The 20,838-nt window shown below is 39.9% G+C and overlaps 1 long non-coding RNA gene across 2 annotated transcripts in view; it reads left to right on the plus strand.

Annotated features, from left to right (window-relative positions):
- The first annotated feature begins 12,606 nt into the window (after positions 1-12,606).
- Positions 12,607-20,838, plus strand: part of LOC119472520 — a 36,990-nt gene continuing 28,758 nt past the window's right edge. For both annotated transcript variants that reach the window (XR_005201667.1, XR_005201666.1), the window contains exon 1: positions 12,607-12,704. This is a non-coding gene — a long non-coding RNA (uncharacterized LOC119472520). The remainder of the gene's footprint in view (positions 12,705-20,838) is intronic.

A 20,838-nucleotide genomic window follows, 5' to 3' on the forward strand; every position in this document is an offset into this window, starting at 1 on the left:
TATTTTTAAGACTCTTCTAATTTTTTTTTTAGAGAATCCAGAGAATTCCCATATACCCAGCATCCAGTTTCCCCTGTTATTAACGTTTTATGCTAATATGTTACATTTGTTGCACTGCTGTTAACTAAAGTTATTTTATTCAGATTTCCTTCGATTTTACCTAATATCCTTTTTCTGTTCCAGGATTCCATCCAGAATACCACATTACATTTAGTTATCACATCTCCGTATATGCCTCTTGTGGCTGTGGCAGTTTCTCAAAACTTTCCTTACTTTTGATGACCTTGACAGTTTTGAGGAGTACTGGTCTTATATTTTATAGGATGTCCTAATCATGGGATTTGTCTGATGTTTTTCTCACGATTATATGTATTATCTTTAGGATACATTTTTTAAAAATCAGCTAAGTAACAAAATCCTTATCTGATTGAATATAAATAATACCGCTTTTGAAATTTGCATTTCTTTGACTCACTCTCCTGATGCATCTGGAAGTTGTAATTTCTAAAAACTACATCGGCACCATTTTTTAAATGTATACATTCTGTGACCACTGTCAACAGCACTTACATCATTTCCTGAAAAACTTGAGGAGGAAAAGGATTAGTATTGATTCCTTCAATACATTGACTCCTCTACCTTCACTGTAACCGTTAGCCCTTAGCTTCTATATTCATCTTTAGTCAACTTAATTTTCTGTAGTTGATCATTACAATTACTCCCTTAGCAATCACTACCTGAGGTCACTTTTCCTTTCCCATTACCTTTTTCCTTTTTTTTTTTTTGAGAGGGAGTTTCGTTCTTGTTGCCCAGGCTGAAGTGCAGTGGCATAATCTTGGCTTACTGCAGCCTATGCCTCCTGGGTTCAAGCAATTCTGCCTCAGCCTCATGAGGAGTACCTGGATTACAGGCACCCGCCACCACACCTGGCTGATTTTTTATTTTTAGTAGAGATGGGGTTTCACTATGTTGGCCAGGTTGGTCTCAAACTCCTGACCTCAGGTGATCCACCCACCTCAGCCTCCCAAGTGCTGGGATTATAGGCGTGAGCCACTGAACCCAGCCCCCATCACTTTCTTAGCATGTATAGAACCTTGGATAAATGCAACCATGACAGTCCTCCACAGCTGAGCACCATTGAAGAAAATCTTGTAAACAGGTCGTCTGGTGTGATGACAAATCACAAACTAGTCATCTGTGCACTGCAGTGTTTTGCACTTAGATATGGTTTTTTTTTCTGAGCCCATAGGATGTTCTGAAAATTAAGATATTTTAAAAAATCATCAAGATTTCTGGCTTCCCTTGAAAAATCAGGAGATCTGGCAGCATAGAGCTGATAGTCTGGGTGGCAGCACTCCAGTGGCTGCCCCTTTAGATGGGGCATGCATTCTTGAGTTCCTCCATCACTCAGTCTGCTTCAGTCATTTACCTGTCTGGCCCCTGTTGGCATTTGTGTTTTTAGCCCCTCCCATAAATTCATGATCAACCATTAACAAATGGGTACTTTACTGTTTAGCATCCCCACTGTATTCTCGGGTTAATCTGCTTACCTGCTGTCAACTTAAAAAATGAAGCTTTTACATAATTAAAGTTAGTTTTATTCAGAAGTCTCATTGAGGGCTGTTCTTTCAAAGGGCTCCAGAGTGATGTTTCAGCGCATTGCTTCTGTGTAGGTTGTGGGGGTTCTGTATGTGTGAAATCTCACTAAAGCTTGGGTGTAAGATTTAGTAATCTTGTTTATAGATTACTAAAGTACATTTGGTTATAGATTGTAGAAGCATAATCACTAACCCTCTCAGACATTATCTTCATGTAGGAAAAGACAAGGTCAAGTTCACTTACTATTTCAGGAACATTGTAACTCAGTCAAGTGACATGGGGGGCCATGTGCTCTATCCTGTTTTTTTGTTTTTTGAGATGGAGTCTTGCTCTGTCACCAGGCTGGAGTGCAGTGGTGTAATCTTGGCTCACTGCAACCTCCGCCTCCTGGGTTCAAGTGATTGTTCGCCTCAGCCTCCTGAGTAGCTGGGACCACAGGCGCATGCAACCACGCCTGGCTGATTTTTATATTTTTAGTAGAGACGGGGTTTCACCATGTTGGCCAGGATGGTCTCGATCTCTTGACCTCTTGATCCGCCTGGCTTGACCTCCCAAAGTGCTGGGATTACAGTCTATCCTGTTTTAAGATTCTTCCTGAAGAGCTGCATTTCATTTCATCACAGTCAGAGGTTCAAGCAGAAATAAGCAAACCTTCTTAACATTTGCTAGTTTGTCTCACATTACTCTATATTGAAAGATTATTTCATGTCATTTCTTTGATTATCAAACCTTCCTTCCTTCTCCCACCTTTCTTTTAGCTGATGACTGTCTCTTTTTTCAGAGAGTCTCTCTTGGTTGCCCAGGCTGGAGTGCAGTGGCATGATCTTGGCTTACTGCAACCTCCACCTCCTGGGTTCAAGGAATTCTCATGCCTCAGCCTCCCAAGTAGCTGGGATTACAGGTGTGTGCCACCACACCTGGCTAATATTTATATTTTTAGTAGCAACAGGGTTTTGCCATGTTGGCTAGGCTGGTCTTGAACTCCTAACCTCATGTGATCCCGTCCACCTCAGCCTCCCAAAGTGCTGGGATTACAGGAGTGAGCCACCTCACCCAGCCAACTGCCTTATTTTTAACCTGTACAAACACGCTCTGGTGCTCCACCTAAAACCTGCAACCCCCTTCTTTCTGACTCTGCTTGATCTCACATTCCCTACTGTTGCCCTATATGTTCGTTTTTCTTCTGTCAAATGAAAACAGAAAAGAGGAGTCATGAAATTTTTGGTTTTATGCATCAAAAATTATGAAAGTTCAGCAGTGTCATATAGTTTAATACATGAGCACTACTATCACTTTGTCATCTTTCGTTCATTTTTCAGTTTCATCTGACTTCTGTACTAGTCATGCCACTAAAGCTGCTCCTGTCAAGGCATCAACTGCTTACATGTTGCCAAAGGCAAAAGACATTCCCTGTTCTTTCATGATCTGCACAAAGCACTGGACTCTGTTGGCCACCTCTTTCTCCATGACACACTACCCTTCCTGACCACTCCACAGTCTGTTTCGCTGTTTTCCCTCCTCTCCCTGTCCTATAAAGTCACTACCTTTCCCTGGATCTTGGAGCTAGGTCCCCTGCTCCTCTTTCTATATTGCCTTCCTGGGTAATTCTGTTTACTCCTGTAACTATAATTTTAAATTTCATCTCTATGTTGCTTACTACCAGATTGATTTGATTCCAGCCTTTCCTCAAAATTTCTATTCAACTTGACATCTATTCTTGGATACTCTTTAGCATCTCACCATGTCCAAAGTCTTTTTCTTTTTTACTTTTTCTTTTTTAAACTGCTCCTTGTGGAGTAGGGCTATCCCATACACAGAGTGTCTAGAGTAGCCAAAATTAATTGTACATGTCCTTTTTTAAGTTTTAGGATTTTTTTTTTTTGGTGGGGGGGGGGGGAGACAGAATCTTGCTCTGTTGCCCAGGCTGGAGTGCAGCCTCTACCTCCTGGGCTCAAGCCATCCTCCTGCCTCAGCCACTAGTGTAGCTGGTATCACAGGCATGCACAACCATGCCTGGCTAATTAAAAAAAATTTTTTGTAGAGATGGAGTCTCCGTTTGTTGCCCAGGCTGGCCTTGAGCTCCTGAGCTCAGGCAGTCCTTCCACATCGGCATCCCAAAGTGCTGGGATTGCAGGTGTGAACCACTATGTCCAGCTCATAAAACTTTATTTTCTGCCAGATGCAGCGGCTCACGCCTGTAATCCCAGCACTTTGGGAGGCTCAGGCAGGCGGATTGCTTGAGCTCAGGTATTTGAGACCAGCCTGGGCAAGATGACAAAACCCTGTCTCTACAAAAAATACAGAAATTAGCAGGGTCTGATAGTATGCGCCCATAGTCCCAGCTACTTGTGCGGAGGTTGAAGCGGGAGAATCACTTGAGCCCAGGAGGTTGAGGCTACAGTGAGCCATTTTCATTCCACTGCACACCAGCTGGAGCAATAAAGTGAGACTCTGTCTCAAAACAAATAACAACAACAAAAAACTTTTGATTTTTACCCTGAAGCCTGTTTCTGCCCCAGTATTTCCTCCCATTCAGTAAATGGTATAATCAAGAAACCTTGGTTTCATCTTTCACTTTCCCTGTATCCCTTCCATATGGAATCCACTGGAAAGTTTTGTTCCAGTTCTGATTGTAAAATAGTAACATGTCAATATATCTCCAGCTGGCCTACCTCTCTCCATCTCTGTGGCCACCGCCGCTGATACTCTCATTCTGAACTGCAGCAATGGTGTCTTTATGGCCACTTTTTCTTCTCTCTTGCCCCTGTTCTCTCCATTTGCTATATAGTAGCCAGGGTTATCTTTTAAAAATATAAAGCTGATTATATCACACCTTTGCTTACAGCCCTCCACAGGCTTTCTGTTGCTCTTAGAATAAAATCTAAATTCCTTACCTTGTCTTACAAAGTCCTGCACAAACAAGGTCTTGCTTAGCTTTTCAGGTTCACTTGGGGCCTCCTATCTCCTCCCTCCCTTCCTTGTGTCTCCCGCTGCCTTCTTTAGTTACGTAAGCACTTCAAGTTATTTCTAGCCTTGGGATCTTGATGCATGCTCTTCCCTTTGTCCCTCAGTGGCTTGATCTTTCTCATCTTCTTGATTCCTGAAAGAGTCTTCCTAAAAGAAGTGATGCCCAAGAAGTTAAAACATGAGCGGGCGTTAGATGAAGACAAAAGAGCATTCCATTGCAGGAGACAATGTAGCATGTGCTGGTGAGTACAAGCATGTAGTATCGCCCATGCAAAACAAGAATGATGCAAAATAAAGCCAAAGATAGATGGTAAAGGTTCTTACCATGGTGCCAAAGAATGCTGACTCAAGCCTGTGATGCTGGAAGCAGGATGCAGTCAGCTCTGCTAGACTTACCTCACTTTCATAATCTTTGCAAAGGTGGTTTCAACCTCATGTCACATACCTTAGTGGTCAATCAGTCTTGGACACTAAACCTCTCAAAGGTTTTGGTGAAGATATGTATTTTCACAAGTTTATCAAATATGAAAGTTTTAGCACTAGTATTCTGATTGAAGATCTCGCCAGTTGGAATAACTTATACATTACTGGATGACTCCAAAAACCGGTGAAAATTACAGCAATGAACGAGAATGGCACTGTGAGATCAGCCCTTGACAGAAATCTGGAGTGCTGTGACTGCTGTTTTCCTCATGCTCCCTGAAAGCTTTTCTGAAGGCAACCTCTCTACAGAGATTGCGGGACCCTCCTCTTCAGGTTAGTTCTGCAAGGGGGAGATTTGTTATTTGAAGACTGCAGATAAGCTGTCGTCACTAGGCACTGGAGCTGCAACAGTCTTAGTTGTAAATCACATCACCTCATGCATGGTTCCTGCGTTAACCTTGTAATTTGCCTTTCTATCTCTCAGGTCTCCTCTCCACACCTCTACTACATTTACTGTACCAGGGTAATTTTGTTTTTAATTTTTATTTTGAAGCAATTTTAAACTTACAGGAAGTTTCAAGAGTAATACAGAAAACTCCTGTATGCCCTTTCCCCACATTCACTGATTTTAACATTTCACCACGTTTGTTTTCTTATTCTCTCTGTATTAGTGGTTTTCAGAGTTCAGCATGTGTCTGAACAACCGGGAATGCTCAGGTTCAAACACAGCCTCCTGGGCCCCACCCCAGACTACTGATTTAGTAGATTCTAGTTGGGCCAAAGAATTTGTATTGCTAACAAGTTCCCAAGTGACACTGCTGCTCCTCCAGGGATCGCACTTTAAGAACCACTGTTTTCTCCATATGTGTAAGCACACTGTATATATTTTTTTCTAAAGTGTTTGAGAGTAGGTCACACATATCTTTTCCCCTTTAGGCCATATACTGTACTCGTTCGTGTCTCCTAAGAATAAGGACATTCTTTTATCTAACCACAGTACATTTATCAAATTCAGGACACTAAACACTGATACACTGCTTGTATCAATTTTTTTGGGGGGCGGGGGACAAAGTCTTGCTTTGTGGCCCAGGCTGGAGTTTGGTGGCGTGATCCTAGCTCACTGTGGTCTCCACCTCCCAGGCCCAAGCCATCTTCCCACCTCAGCCTCCCAACTAACTAGGACCACAGGTGCCACCACGCCCAACTAATTTTTAAATTTTTTGTAGAGACGGAGTTTCATTGTGTGGCCCAGGCTGGTCTTGAACTCCTGAGCTCAAGTGGTCTGCCTGCCTAAGCCTCCCAAAGTGTGGGGACTACAGGCACCCAGACTGTATCAAATTTACAATCCACATTTCAAATGTCAGTTGTCCCAATAATGTCCTTTATGGCATTTTTTTCTTTAAGTACATGATCCAGTCAGAAATCATATGTTGTATTTATTAATAGTTGCTGTATCTTTCCTAGCTTTTAATCTGAAGCACTTCAGCCTTTTCTTGCCTTACATGACATTCACATTTTTCAAGTCTGCAGGTCAGTAATGTTTGCCCTCACATAAGCAGTGTTTTCTCCCTTATGTGCAATCTGTTTGCATGAAGATCACGCAAATATCCTGCTTCTAAACAAACTTTCCCTCCTGGATTAAGTATTCATCAATGATTCTTGAACCAGTTTTTACTATGATGGTTACAGAGTAGTGATTTTCCAGCTCCACTTCTTCACATTAAGGATAGGCTTTTATTCGTTTACTAATTTGTCTAAATCCTAACTTCTTTTCCCTTTCCCTTTAAACCAATTGTGTTCCTCAGGGATGTCAGAGCCTCCTTTAAAGGACAAGGGGGAAAGTGAGAGGGTAGAGCCCAGGCCCCACACCCTTGCTGCTTCCTGAGGAGCACCGCATTTATCTCTTTCCTGTAGTAAGGTTCATGTAAGATTTCGTTTACAAAACAAGCAGTCTGCTACTTTTTTAAAGGTTTGAAAACCACCGTCTTAAATAAATGTCCTCTGTGCCCATTAAAAAAAAGAAAAAAGAATGCTGAATCTTTTTCTATAGACAGTTGAGAATCTGACTTGTTTTAACCAGAGGCATGACGGTGGTAGTGATAGCTAATATTTCCTGAGGGCTCATTCTGTGTGCCAGTAAGCACTTACAAATATTATCTTAATTAATTTTCATGAAACTCCAAGGAGGTAATTGGTGCTACCTAGTCTTACGTGTTTAGAAGATTCTGCAGGGCACAAAGGATTGCTTTTCAGGTTTTTTCATTGCCGTTTTGAGATTGAGCTCTCAAGTCACCTATATCAGCTGGCGTTTGTCCATTTGTTTTTCAGCCTTCAAAATGCTGCTGTTATTTTTTATCCTCCCTATGCTTTAGGTCTTTAGACACACACACACATTTAATGGGATTCTAAGAGGGAACAAAATTAGATGAGGGTATTTAATCCATCCTTTTAATCTGGAGGCCCTAGGGATGAGTTATTTAGATGCAGGTTACCTAATATTTAGTTTAATTCATATATTGTTTTAGCTCAGTTGGATGTTGAAGGAGTTCCAATACTAAATGAGGGGTTGGGTTACAAAGTGGACATTGGGACATTGTTTTTTAGCTATTCAGACTCATTCCTTCTTCCTACCAGACCTTTATTTACTTTGGGGGCCTTAGCTTCAATATCTCACGTGCGTATTCTTAGTAAGGTACTCCCTACCCACATCAAAACCAAAGGAACCAGAATTGCCCTCTCCCTGCTCCAGTATAACCACAGAGTAGACATCCCTTCCAGTCAACCCCCCTCCCATCTAAAAACATACAATATTTTGATTTCTGATTGATACTTTGGTTGATTGAGGTGGGATCTTGTTATGTTATGTAGGCAGATCTTGAACTCCTGGCCTCTAATGATCTCCCACCTTGACCTCCCAAAGTGCAGGGGTTACAGGCATGAGCCTGGCCAATATTTTGATTTCTATAACCATAAGTTAGTTTTGTCTAATCTTTGATTTCATATGAATGGTACCATACAGCTTTTACTCTTTTTTCCTGTGGCTTTTTTTGTTATAGCTGAATGTTGTTAAGAATCAATCATATTGCATGTACTAGTGGTTCAGTTCTTTTTATTGCTAAAGTAGTATTCCACTGTATGAATATATCAAAATTTGTTTTTCTGTTCTCTTTTTATGGCAATTTGTGGGTCTCACTATGTTGCCCATGCTGGAGTTCTATGGTGTGATCATAGTTCTTACTACAGCCTGAAACTCCTGGCAAACAATTCCCCTACCTCAGCCTCCAGAGTAGCTGCGACAGTGGATGTGCACCACTGGGCCCAGCTTAGGAGTTACATCCCTTGATCATAAAGTGGATGTATTAGTCCACTCAGCCCAGCTTAGGAGTTACATCACTTGATCATAAGGGAGGTGTATTAGTCCGTTTTCACACTGCTAATAAAGACATACCTGGGACTGGGTAATTTACAAAAGAAAGAGGTTTAATTTGACTCACAGTTCCACGTAGCTGCGTATGTTCCACAATCATGGTGGAAGGTGAAAGGCACGTCTTACATCGCAGCTGGCAAGAGAGAGAATGAGAAAGATAAAAAAGCAGAAACCCCTGATAAAACCATGAAATCTCATGAGACTTATTCACTACATGAGAACAGTATGGAGGAAACTGCCCCATGATTCAAATTATCTCCCACTGGGTCCCTCCCACAACATGTAGGAATTATGGGAGTACAATTCAAGATGAGATTTGGGTGCGGACACAGGGCCAAACCATATCAGTAGAATGTATGTCTAACTTCATAAAATATTGCCAAATGGCTTTCTAAAGTGTACCCCAATTTTTTTTATTTAGCATTTTTCTCTCAAGAGGAGAAGCCATTTATTTTTACTATAGACTTTTAAAATATATTTGTGTCGCATGCACATGTATGTTCATCGTGGCACTGTTTACAATAACAAAGACCTGGAACCAACCCAGATGCCCATCGATGATAGACTGGACAAGGAAAATGTGGCACATATACACCATGGAATACTATGCAGCCATAAAAAATGTTGAGTTTGTGTCCTTTGTAGGGACATGGAAGAATCTGGAAACCATGATTCTCAGCAAACTGACACAAGAACAGAAAATCAAACACTACACGTTCTCACGCATAGGCGGGTGTTGAATAATGAGAACACATGGACACAGGGAAGGGAGCATCACACACTGGGGTCTGTTGGGGGGGAATTAGGGGAGGGACAGCGGGAGATAGGAAGGTTGAGGAGGGATAACATGGGGAGAAATGCCAGATATAGGTGACGGGGATGGAGGCAGCAAACCACATTGCTGTGTGGGTACCTATGCAACAATCCTGCATGTTCTGTACATGTACTCCAGAACCTAAGGTGCATTTTAAAAAAATACATATTTGTGTCATTAGCTCCATTGTACAGATCTGAAAAACAGTGGTTTCCTGAGTCACTAACAGTCAATTTGTCTCTGGTTTCAGAGCTTTAAAGAGAATAAGAAAAGGATTGAAACTTTAAAAGAAATACGAAGTAAATTGCATGTAGAAAATAGGAAATATAAAAATATCTTCAATATTTATGAGCATCTAGATTAAATCAGGTACTGCACTGAGTGATGAGACTATGAACATGAATAAAACATGATCCTTGCCCTCAAGGAACCCACAAAGAGTCTGGTAGAAGAAAAAAGCGAGTTCATTACAATATTCTAAGTGGTTTAATAGAGGACACTGAAAATGAGTGACATGGGAGTTCTGTGGAGTAAGCCACCACACCTAGGTTAGAGGAAGGAGATGGAAAGAGAGAAGAACACTTGAACAAAAAAGGGAGCTTCACAGAGGTTTGACTTGATGAGAGTAGCACTTTAATCAGAAAATGATAGTAATGGCATTTAAAGCAGAGGAACAGCTTATGTAAAGGCATAAGGATGGATAACAGCTTTAGGATCTTGGAGTAGTAAAAGTTGTCCAATAGTCTTAGAAAATAAGGCCAACATTGAGCACGGGGCTCACGCCTGAAATCCCAGCACTTTGGGAGGCGAAGGCAGGTAGATCACGAGGTCAGGAGATGGAGACTGTGTGGCTGACATGGTAAAACTATCTCTCCTAAAAATATAAACAATTATAAACAATTAGCTGGGCATGGTGGCACCCACCTGTAATCCCAGCTACTTGGGAGCCTGAGGCAGGAGAATTGTTTGAACCCAGGGGGCAGAGGTTGTAGTAAGTCAAGATCGTCCCACTACACTCCAGCCTGGGAGACTCCATCTCAAAAAAACAAAAAACAAAAAAAAAAAAAAGAAAAGAAGGCCAACAAATGAACAGGGATGTGGCTTTTTAAAATGAAGGAAATTTATAATTTTGCACTAGGCTTGAGTGAAATGCTACACAAAACACAACTTTAAGCTAAATTTACATCTATATATTTCTATTTTCATGTTTTCCTCTGTGAAGGGATTTTTAACAAAGCTGATGTTTTGTTTTAATTTGGCGTTCAGAAGACTGGCTGATTAATTCCAGGAGGACAAATTTTCCAAGCTGGGAGAAAAAAAAAGGTTCTGTCCTTTATGTGAGAGGCTCCAGTTGGTTGCCTCTTTTGAGTATCCCACCACTCACTATTTGTTCTTTGTCCTGGTAGATTGACAGGAGAGCAATTTCAAATAGGAACTGATTAGGAGTTTCTGATGTAGAAGGTATATAATGAGAATTCTTGTCTCCAGAAAAATGTCACTCTGTAATGACAGCTAAAGTAATGAGGGTTAGAAATACTATGAATAATTGAAAAACATTATGAAGAATAATTGTGATAAACTCTTTTTTCCATCAATTTTTTTTCTTTCTTTTTGAGAGAGTCTTGCTCTGTCACCCAGGCTAGAATGCAGTGGCGTGATTTTGGCTTACTGCAACCTCCACCTCCCAGGTTCAAGCAATTCTCCTGCCTCAGCCCCTCCAGTAGCTGGGATTACAGGCACTGATTACCACACCCAGTTTTTGTATTTTTAGTAGAGACAGGGTTTTGCCATGTTGGCCAGGCTGGTCTCAAATTCCTGACCTCAGGTGATCCGCCCGCCTCAGCCTCCCAAAGTACTGGGATGACAGATATGACCCACTGCACCTGGCCCCATCGAACTTTTTGTTTGAGATCCTGAAAACCAGCAGAATGAACAAGACAAAGATCTATTTTTTATTTTGTTTTTGTTTTTTTGCCACATATCCTGAAGCTCTAAAAATCTATTTTTTAATTGAGCAAGGCAAAGATTTTTTTCTTCCTTCCAAAATCTGATTCTTTACTTGAAAAGCCTACAGGATAAACAGGCTGGTAACCATGTGATTGGACATTCCCATTGAATCTTAACCCCCAAGCACACGTCCTCATTATCTGCAGCCAGATTTTTCTGTCTCAATCCTGATTTTTGTTCTAGCTTCAAAAATGTCTTCAGCTGCTCTAGACTCTAAGGCCAGTACAGCATGAGGCAGAACCAAATCAAATACCAGAAGTATTCAGACAGGAAATGTGTTGAAGTGATGAAGCAATTGGGGAGGTCATTGCAGTGGTTTAGAGAGGCTCAAGCTATATTTCAAGAATAAAACACAATTTGGAATGTGAAAACAGCTTCGTTGTCAATATTAGACTTTTGAAGTAGATGGGAAGCACTTAGTAGACTGTCAGGACTTGTAATGAATTCTAAGAGACCAACTGGTCAGTTGAAGTCAACAATGTTCACTTCTAATAATTACATTAGTTTTTCTAGGTAACACACCTGGAGCTGTGTACATACTTTCCTGGCAAAGTTATTTTTTGTATTTGTAAAGAAGGAAGGAAGAGGTTCACCCGCTGATCCCATAGGATTGCTTCCTAATGACTTTAGGTGAAGCAGACAAACACATTTTACTTCTGTTGTTAGCCCTGAATGATTGATTGATTATGGCTACCTGGACCTGAGTTGAGAAGGTTCTAAGGCTAATTACAGGCTTACTGAAAATTAAAGATTATGAATACTTGGTGAAGATATTTCACTGGGAAGAAAAGCACCTGTATATGCCATATTTTGGTCACCTCTGATTTAGATAACTAGTAGTAGAAATAATTCTACTCAAAGAGGGAAGGACCTGCACAGAAATGGAAACAGTCCAGGAGATTGCATGCGGAATATGGCTTGTAAGAGGGCACCCTAGAAGAGAAGGGTCCCTGTAGCAAAGCTAGTTAAAAGATACCTTGGGCGTGATGGCTTACGCCTGTAATCTCAGCACTTTGGGAGGCCGAGGAGGGGATCACCTGAGGTCAGAAGTTTGAGACCTGTCTGACCAATGTGGCAAAACCCTGTTTGTACTAAAAGAAAAATAAGAATTAGCTGGATGTGGTGGTGGGCACCTGTAATCCTAGCTACTCGGGAGGCTGAGGCAGGAGAATTGCTTGATTGAACTAGGGAGGCCGAGGTTGCACCATTGCACTCAAGCCTGGGCAACAAGAGTGAAACACTGTGTCAAAAAAAGAGAAGATATCTTTTTCCATTGTTGGAAAAAAGCAAGAGTATTGGAGCTGACAGACTAGCTTCCAGCTCTGTTTGGTAGCTTTCTATAAGCCTGTTTCTTTGCCCTTAAAATGGAGGTACAGATACTTGTTTAAGAGGGATTTGGGTTTCTACTACCACATGAGACAAGGAACGTAGGACATCTTTTCTGTTTTGTCCAGTACCTGGCAGCTGGTAAGTACAAAGTGTATCACCTTCCTGCTGTCCTTGACCATTTCTGTCCTCCTAGCCCACCCATACTCAGAAGTTTGGTCTGTGCAGTCCTGAGTGTCTCAGACTTGCAAGAGATCTGTGAGTCCAAACTGTTTTCATAATAATGCTAAGACATGATTTACTTTTAATTTTTTACGCTTGAGTCTATTTTTTTCCCTTTTTTAGAGCCAGGGTCTCACTAGCTGATCAGGCTGACCTCAAACTCTTGGGCTTGTGTGATCCTCCCATCTCAGCCTGTCTAGTAGCTGGGGCTACAGGCAAGGGTCATAGAGCCCAGTGTCCACATCTTAATGATCTTAAGTGTTTCATACTTCCCGCTTTGTCACATAGAATTCATTAAGAGGCCGAGGTAGGAGAGGTACAGCAATGAAACTTGCCTTCTAATCAGTATGATGGTTGGCTGGAGGAAAAGTACTTTGCTATTGTTTCACTTGACAGCTGAACTTCACCACTACTTTATTCCATTGAACAGTTTTTATTTGAAAGATTGACAAACAGTGGTGCTTCAGACTTGGATATTTGGCAGACATTTTTGAAAAATGAGCTAATCCAGATGGCCACGTCAGTGAAAACAACTGATAATGTTTGTTACCAATGAAAATTTGAGCTTTTAAGTGAAAATTTGTATTTTGGAAAACTTGTATCCATAACTGTGAGCTTTACAGCTCCCCAAAACTTATTTTTCTGATGAGATCAGTGATGATATCAACAAATGTGTTTTGTTTTACATTGTATAAAAAAAGTGTTAATATTTGGATAATCTGCATAACTGAGTAAACCATATTTTCCAAATGACCGGTACATAATGTTACAAACTAATAAATGAGAAAACATCCATTTGAAGTGTAAGATAGAAAAATAAGTTTTAATGTAGAGGAGTAGGAAAACTTCATTGCTAGTGTTTCAGATTTCACACTGCAACTAATCTTTTAAAAAATCTAACACGCGTACTGGAATAGGATCAAATAAGGATAGCTGCAGTTACCTGGAAAGGTTACTAAAATACCTCTCCCTTTTATAACATCTGTGTGAGGCTGCATTTTCTTCATATTCCTGTACTTCAGCCAAACAGCATATGGCAGTAGATCCAGCACAAAAGCAGTTGTGAATATCTAGCTATCCTTGATTAAGCTAGACATTAAATAAAGACATTGCAAACACTAAAAACAATGCCACACTTCTCACATTTTTCTCTGGAAAATGTTGTTATAAAATGTTTATGTTAATATGTAGAATTTAAATTATTTTTCTGAAACTTAATGAGTATAAAAATTCTTCATTTTAACTTCTGATATGGTAAATATTGTTAGATAAAATCACACAAGCAAAAGTTGTTATTGATCCTCAGTAATTTTTTGACAGGTAAAAATTTCCCGAGACCAAAAAGCTTACGAGCACTGCCCCATTCCACTGTTTCTTCTGCTGGTTCTGCTTTGACTGTCTCACAGGAAAACCAGGGTTCTCACTGGAAGTTCCTAATCTCCTTTTTTAGCAAACTTTGATTATTATATTATTTGGGTGAGTCCCAGACCAAAATATACATGTTCCCATGGTGATCTTGATTCTGCTAAGTTTTCCAGGAACACAGACTCGTGGGATTATTTGTTTTGCTTTGTTTCTGGGCAGGTCATAGTACAGCTTTGCTGAATTGCCTCTAACTGAAGTCTAGGATTTTTACTTTAATTTGTCCTGTAATTATGCTGATTTTGCTTCACTGATATTCTGTCATGTCCTTAGATTTCTAGTGAAACTGCTTACAAATCAACCAGGTAAAATTTTATGGGAAGGTCAGTGAACTAGCAGTTGGCTAGGCTTGTTTAAAAAGAAGCCCACAAAATTTTTATCAAAACAGTCTTTCTGGTTGTCAAATGAAATAGGTGAGCAACTAGACATGTCTGATAAGTAGATTAAAATATTTCTGCTGACTGCTGTAGTGTCCTTTCTGTACCTTCGAGCCATCATTCAGATACTTTGCTGTCCTCTGATGTAATAAGAAGAATCTGTGGTTGAAATATTTTGACTACAGTACTTGCTGACGAAAACCTTTTTAGCCATTAGAAAAATTACTCTGGCTAAAGTTTCATGTATGCCAGGAATTTTTGAAATAGACCTTATTTTTTGAAAACTGACGATAGCTTTAACCACTGTAATGAACCACAATGCCATAAAAATATTTCTGCACAACAGTTATGAAATGCCTTTAAAAGCTTTTGCACTGGAATTTGTAGCTGGAGCATAAAATGTGATCTGAAGAACATTTGTCAGACATTAGTTTAATGCTACTAATTTGTACTTAGATTTCAAAATCTATAAATGCAATTTTACTACTAATTATTTTCCTCATTTAAAAAATACCCATGATGTGGCCAGGCGTGGTGGCTCATGCCTGTAATCCCAGCACTTTGGGAGGCCGAGGTGGGTGGATCATGAGGTCAGGAGATTGAGACCATCCTGGCCAGCATGGTGAAACCCTGTCTCTACTAAAAATACAAAAATTAGCTGGGTATAGTGGTACGCAATTGTAATTCCAGCTACTCGGGAGGCTGAGTCAGGAGAATCCCTTGAACCTGGGAGGCAGAGGTTACAGTGAGCTGAGATCATGCGACTGCACTCTAGGCTGGCGACAGAGTGAGACTCCCTCGCAAAAAATAAAAATAGAAATACCTGTGATGCTTAACTTTTCCCTTCTCTAGTACAATCCTCTCTCAGTATCTGGGGGAATTGCTTCCAGAACTAATCAGATACCAAAATTTATGAATGCTCAAGTCCCTGATATAAAATGGCATAGTATTTGCATATAACCTACACACATCCTTCTAACAGTTTAAATCATCTCTACATTAATACCTAGTACAATGTTATGTAAATAATTATTATACTGTATTATGTTTATTATATTGCAATTTTTAATTTTTTTCAAATATTTTCCATAAAATATTGTTTGAATCCACAGATGTGCAACCCATGATGTGAAGGGCTGACTGTATTTGAAAGCTGACTTATATGCATGAATTTGGCAAGATTTAATGTAAATTGTTCACTAGACTTCTATTTAATTTTGGTCTATCTAGGAGAAGATTCTTGAAACTGGAAAGTAAACTGGATAAAGAACCTATAGGGACAGTGGTCTGAGTAACTTTGGTATGCTGAATTTCAGATAATTATATTGCAGATTTCATAAGGGTGTGGGCTTTGTCACTGTAGGTTCACCACTTTATATCCAGTGCTTAGCAGATAGCAAATGCTCACGAAATATTTGGAAAGAGACAGGGAAAAGATGACAGTGGAAGGGAGCAATGAGCTGGCTGAACAATATCAGTGTTAATACATGTAATTTTAATAGAATGACGGAATTTTAAGAAAATGATTGTTCACAGTTGCAGAGACTTACAGAAAGAATTAGTGTTTAGGGTTCATTTGAGATTAACCAATGAATCTGACTTATTCTGCTTCCCAGCTGACTGGTTTCCTTAAGCAGTTCTCAGGGCATTCATTTGTTCATGAAGCATACATTTATTGGTCACCTGTGTGATAGGCACTGTGCTGAAGATACATGAGAATAAAACAGACGTCCCTATGCATTTGAAATTTACATTCTAGTGAGAAGAGACAATAAATATTACATTAGTTACATGATTACAATACATACATTATGACAGATGGAGAAAAGTGTCACTGAGAAAAAAATGAAGAAAGGGGAAATGAGCCGACATTACCATTTAACATAGAGTGAGCAGAAAAGACCTCACCAAGAAGGACATTTGAATAAATATCTGAAGAAAGTGAGGAAGGGAGCCATGCAGGTATCTGAGAGATGAGTATTACAGAGAACAAACACAAAGATCCTGTGGACAAAGTGTCTGATACATTTAAGCAAGGGGGTGGGAGGTCAGTGGCTGGGTAACAGGAGAAGGAGGGTAGTGCAGAATGCAAGGAGAGGTAATGAAGCACGTTTTGTGAGACGTTTAGGTATTGCAGCTACTTTGATTTTTACTCTGAGTGAGATATGAAGGCAGTAGAGGGTTTTGAAGAGGAGTGACGTAATCCCTATTTTTGTAAAAGATCACTCGATTTGCTGTTAAGAATAATGAGAAGGTAATTGAAGGGAGAAATAGAAAATTCAACAAAACAAATGAAGACTTCAGTATTCCTCTCTCTCTCTCTCTCTCTCTCTCTCTCTCTCTTTTTCAAGTCAGAGTCTCACTCTGTCACCCAGGCTTGAGTGCAGTAGCATGATCTCAGCTCACTGCGACTTCCGCCTCCCAGGTTCAAGTGATTCTACTGCCTCAGCCTCCAGAGTAGCTAGGATTATAGGCGCATGCTGCCAAGCCCAAATAATTTTTGTATTTTGAATAGATGGAGTTTCACCATGTTGGCCAGGCTGGTCTCTAACTCAAGTGGTCCACCCCCCTCAGCCTCCCAAAGTGCTAGGATTGCAGGCGTGAGCCACTGCGCCGGCCACTCCACTCTTCATAATAGATAAAACCTGGACATAAAATTAGCAAGAATGCAGAACACTTGAACAATATTATTGAATGCCAATAGAACATTCTAACAACAATAGCAGACTAGACATCTTGTTAAGTGCATATGGAACATTCTTCAGGATAGACCATATACTTGGCCATAAAACAAGTCTCAAAAATTTTAAAAGAATTAAAATCATACAGAGTATTTTCTCAGGCCACAATACAAACATAAATATTTTGGAAAACACAAATATGTAAGAATTAAATGATGCACTGTGTTACCAATGGATTAAAAAATAATAGAAATTATAAAATTATTTGAGATGAATGAAAATTAAATACAAGAGCCTGGTGTGGTGGCTCACGCCTGTAATCCCAGCTGAGGCAGGAGGACCACTTGAGCCCAAGAGTTCAAGGCTATCCTAGCAACATAGTGAGACCCCTGTCTCAAAAAAAAAAAAAAAAAAATTAGTCAAGCATGGTGGCGCATGCTCATTTTCCTAGCTACTTGGGAGGCTGGGATGGGTGATTCACTTGACTGAAAGGGCAAGATTGCAGTGAGTCATGGTCATGCCACTGCACTCCAGCCTGGGCAACAGAGTGAGACTCATCTCAAGAAAGGAAGAAAAATTTTTTAAAAGTATCAAAATTTCTGGGATACAGTGAAAGCAATGTACAGGGAATAGCTAGCTGTAAGCTCCAGTATTAGAAAAGATCTCAAATCAATAACTTGACTTTATACTTTTGGAAAGTAGAAAAAGAACAAACCCAAAACAATCAGAAAGAAGGAAATAATAAATAGAAAGGAAATAGAAGAAATCAGTAAAACTGAAAGTTAGTTTTTTGAAAAGATCAAGAAATTGACAAACCTTAGTTAACTGACCAAGAAAAAACAGTGAAGTCTCAAATTATTAAAATCAAGAATGAAAATATGGACATCACTACCAATCTTACAGAAGTTACAAAGATTGTTTAAAAAATACTGTGAATAACTGCATGCCAACAAATTAGTCAACTTATGTGAAATGAGCAAATTCCAAGGCACACAATGAAACTGACACAAGAAGAAAGAGGCCAAGCACAGTGGCTCACATCTGTAATCTCAGCACTTTGGGAGGCTGAGGCAAGCGGATCACTTGAGCTCAGGAGTTTGAGATCAGTCTGGGCAACATGGTGAAACCCTGTCTCTACAGAAAAAAGTGCAAAAATTAGCCAGGTGTGGTGGCATATGCCTGTTGTCCCAGCTACATGGAAGGCTGAAGTGGAAGGATTGCTCGAGCCCAGGAGGTCAAGGCTCCAGTGAGCTGAGATCACGCCACTGCACTCCAGTGTGGGCAATAGAGTGAGACCCTGTCCCAAAAAGAAGAAATAGAAATCTAAGTAAATCTAAAACAATAGATTGAATTATCAATTTAACATCTTCCCCAAAAGAAAAGTCAAGGCTCAGAAAATTTCACTGGCATGTTCTACCCAAATTGAACAAAAATTGCTTACAAATCTTTCACAACATCTACCAGAATGTAGAGGAAGGAAAGCTTCCCACTTGATTCTATGAGGCAGTATTACCTGATGCTGAAACTAGACACATAAAATAACTGCAGACCAATATTCTCCAGACAGTAAGATGCCAAGAAACTCTTAACAAAATATTAGGAAACCAAATCCAGCAACATATAAAAAGGATTATACAGTTTGACTAAATAAGACTTATCCTAAGAATGCAAGGCTGGTTTAATATCTGAAAATCAGTTACTGTAACACATTTTATTAATAAAAGATGCAAAACACATGCTCACTAGAATAGATGCAAAAAAGCATTTGAAAAAATTCAATACCTATTGATTTGTTAAAAACCTCAACAAAGAAAGAAAAGACTGTCTTCAACATGGCAAGAGCATCTGTGAAAATTCTATAGCTAACATCATAATAGTGAAAGACTAAATGATTGTATCTTAAAATCAGAAATAAGATGTTTACTCTTACCACATCTATTCAACATTATCCTGGAGGTTCTATCCAGGGTGTTTAGACAAGAAAGCAAAAAGGCACCTAGGAAATTAGGAAGTACAACTGAAACTGCCTTTGCAAAACCTGTAACATAATTATTACAGTGAAAGATACCTGACCTAACCGACTTCATTTTGCTTCTAACCGGCAGTTATCCTTGTTCATTCCTGGATGTACGCTGAACTAACTTTGGGAGGAACTTAGTTCATAGTTTAACTTTGAAACAAAGACAGTAACAGCCCTTTCCCAAAACAAACCCCCTTGTTGGCTGGAGACTAGACTGCCTTTGCAGGACTAAGAAATTAGCCACAAGTTTAGAAATTATAATTTAGGAGTCACTGTTTTAAAACCTGAGATCAATGCTTGAGATATTTTGCAGACCCTGCATTCCAGTGCACCACCCGGATTGATAAATTAGCTTGCCTGGTCTTGTGGTCCCCACCTAGGAACTGACTCAGCACAAGAGAACAGCTTTGACTCCCTAAGATTTCATCTTTGACCCAATCAGCGCTCCCTACTTTCTGACCTCCTACCCACCCACCAAATTACCCTTAAAATCCCCAATTCCCAAATTCTGGGGGAGATTGATTTGAGTAATAACTCTTTCTTCCACAAGATATGACTGGCCTCATGTTAAACTCTTTACTGCACTGCTGTGGTCTTTATTGTGCAGCGGACGGACATAACCCATTGGGTGGAGGCAGTTACAAAACTCTGCATTTCCAGATGACATGACTTTATATGTAGAAAATTATGAACAGTTCACTATAAAACTACAAGAATTAATAAGTTCACTCAAGTCACAGGATATAAAATCAGTATACCAAAAATCAGATGTATTTCTGCATACCAGCAACTAATATTTCAAAACTTGGCCGGGCACAGTGGCTCACTCCTGTAATCTCAGCACTTTGGGAGGCCAAGGTGGGCAGATCACGAAGTCAGGAGTTCAAGACCAGCCTGGCCAACATGGTGAAACCCCATCTCTACTAAAAATACAAAAAAAAAAAAATTAGCTGGGCGTGGTGGTATGCACCTGTAATCCCAGCTACTCAGAAGGCTGAGACAGGAGAATTGCTTGAATTCGGGAGGTGGAAGTTGCAGTGAGTCGAGATCATGCCACTGCACTCCAACCTGGGCAAAGTTTATTGTGGGGATGATGGAAGTGGTCTAAAATTAGATTGCTAGAGTTCTTTATATATTCTAGATATGTCTCTTATTGAATAGATGATTCATAAATATGTGGATACTTCTATGCCATTGTGTCACATGTGGAGGTTCCTGCATGAGTACACGCCACTACTTCATGACACAGAACATTCGATCACCCAACAGCTCCCTTTTCAGTTACACTGCCCCTTTCTTCCACCGTACCTGGCAACCACTCATCTGTTGTCTTTCCTCTCTGTAATGTATCATAGTGAGAATGTTAAATAAGTGTAAATAAGTGGAACCATAGAGTAGATTAGCTTTTTTTTTTTTTTTTAAACTCATATGATACCCTTAAGATCCACCTAAGTTGTGTTTACCAACAGTTTGATTTTCTTTCAATACTTGGTAGTATTCCATGGTTTGGATGTGCCAGTTGGTTTGACCCTTTACACATTGAAAGACATTTT

This window comes from Cebus imitator, unplaced genomic scaffold (genome assembly GCF_001604975.1).
Source record: "Cebus imitator isolate Cc_AM_T3 unplaced genomic scaffold, Cebus_imitator-1.0 Scaffold103, whole genome shotgun sequence".
NCBI classification, from domain to species: Eukaryota; Metazoa; Chordata; class Mammalia; order Primates; family Cebidae; genus Cebus; species Cebus imitator.